A 2245-nucleotide genomic window follows, 5' to 3' on the forward strand; every position below is an offset into this window, starting at 1 on the left:
GGACATTGAAATTAAGGTGAATAGTGACTGAAAAGTTTGGGAAAGGAATTGAATCAGGTGCAGTAAAATACATGTAAAACAGTAAGTGGTACGGAAAGGCAGATCAGGAGCTAATTTTTCTGTAGTTTAACCTGTGAGGATTCACGTGAATGCACAAGACTGCCCAGATTAATGCTAGGAGTAACTTTGGAAGGAATACAAAACCCCAATCATTTACCTTGATTTGCAGTAGTCAGAATCTGGCATGAAATCTAAGACCAAGGTTAAACTGATCTACATCTACTTCCTGTTGGGGTTTTAGTCCTTACTGTGATTTGGCCACATGGGTGGAGGGCAGCATGCTGGACCATGGGTCAGGTGCCACTGCAATCTCTGCATTTGGCAGAAGAGAACCACGACTGTGTCGAAGACAGATGCTGACAGCACACCAGTTGCAGCAGCAGAACACCTAAAATCACTAGCCTTGATGGAAAAAAAAGCTTTGGCAGTTCTAAGAACACTGACAGATGCTGATTGCAAGGCTTGAGGAGCACCTCAGAGCCTGCTCGGTGGAGGATGGTAAACATGACCAGGCCAGGTCAGGGTTTTTCCACCAGTACCAAGTGAGCTGGCAGGGAAACCCAGAAGCCTTGATACAGAGTTGTCTGAAGTCAAGGTCTTCAGCTGGGGCAGCTGCCAGCTCTCTCTTGGGAGAAGATTGATGCTTCTTGCTTTAGCAGTGATGTTGATACTCAGAATTGCTGCTGCAAATTGAGTGCTGGGGTTTGGAGATGGTGGCACAGGTGATGCAACAGGAACGTGTTCCACTGTGCCGGCCACTGAGGAGCTGGCTGTGTGGTGAACTACGCGGTTCTTTGGGCACTCTTGGTATAGGCTAATTGAAACAGACTTCCAGAGTTAAGCAATAAAGGAATTTGGAGTTAAAATGCTAGGCTGGGGTGAGCTGATACATTAAAAAGATATCACGTACACAAGCCAAGCAACAGTAACAGCAAAGCGCTGTGATAATATGTTCACTAACATTGGAAAAATGAAAGTCATAAGAAAAAAGTGAACAAAAGCAAGACCCAGGTATCAAGCACTAAAACCAGCAATAAAAGGAAGCAGTGGGTCTTGTAGCATTCCAGTGAATCGCTCCCAGATGAAGACGAAGTATTTGACACGAAGACCTTTGAGAAGTCACATACACTTTGAACCATGTCAGAGAAACAAGTAAGAACTGCGTATCTGGTGGGATGCTGATGGGAAAGCATGAAGAACCGGGGAGCAAACAGGGAGAGACCCTCCAGAGAACTTCTAATTGTTTGTGAACAGGTGGAAATCTTGAGAGAAACTTGTATCCAGGGATCCAAAGAGAGCTCCAAGATGATTAATGGGATGGGATCCATGCGATTAGACAACACAGGACCAGGTGCCACAGGAGTTATGAGGGGAGATGACCAGGGCAGGAAAAAAAGCACCGGGATGGGATTGACGCTGTTCCACAGAAACCGAACATCAGCAGCACAACCACATTGTTTGAGAGGGCTAAAACACACATTACGCGCAAGCGAAACTCACGCTTTCCTAACTCCAACCTTACTTTCCTTCGTAGGCAACAGGCGCTGGAGGAGGACCTCCAGGAACAGGGCAACCCCCACCACCGCATCCGCGTCCCGCACCTCCTGCGGAGACGCCGGAGCAGCCAGGGCAGCGGTTCGCCCCGCACGCCACGTGGGAGCCCTGGGAGGAAAACCAAGCACCCGAGAAGGCGCCCAACCTTCTCGGCCAAGCCTGGAGACGTGCTGGAACCCCTCTCAGGGGGGTCGGGAGGAACCGTGAGGTGCCCGAGTGGCGGAAATCTGGCAGACTCATGAGAGATCGGTCAAGGCATTTAAAGAGGTTGAAGGTGCAGGCGTTACGCCCTGTAAAAACTGGTAGGACACGCTCCAAAGGGGGCAGTTTGGGAGCGCCACGGGGCCGCGACCCTGCCCCGGGCCCCGGCGGCAGCCCCGCGGGCGGCCGGACGCCAGGGGGCGAGCGGGGAAGGGGAAGGGGCGGGCCGGGCCCATCGATGGGGGCGGCCGCTCTGCGCTCGGCTCCTCCGCCCTGCCTCTCGGCTCTGGATTAGCGAAACTGGCGACGTGGGACGGTCGCCGGCCCGGCCCCCGCGCTCTGCCTCGCCCGCCGGGGTGAAGCCGGGACTCGGAGCTCTGCCGCGCCGCAGCGGAGCGGAGCCCGGGGAGCCAGCCGCCGCAGCGTGCCC

This window comes from Haliaeetus leucocephalus, unplaced genomic scaffold (genome assembly GCF_000737465.1).
Source record: "Haliaeetus leucocephalus isolate CR32 unplaced genomic scaffold, Haliaeetus_leucocephalus-4.0 Scaffold169, whole genome shotgun sequence".
Classification (NCBI taxonomy): Eukaryota; Metazoa; Chordata; class Aves; order Accipitriformes; family Accipitridae; genus Haliaeetus; species Haliaeetus leucocephalus.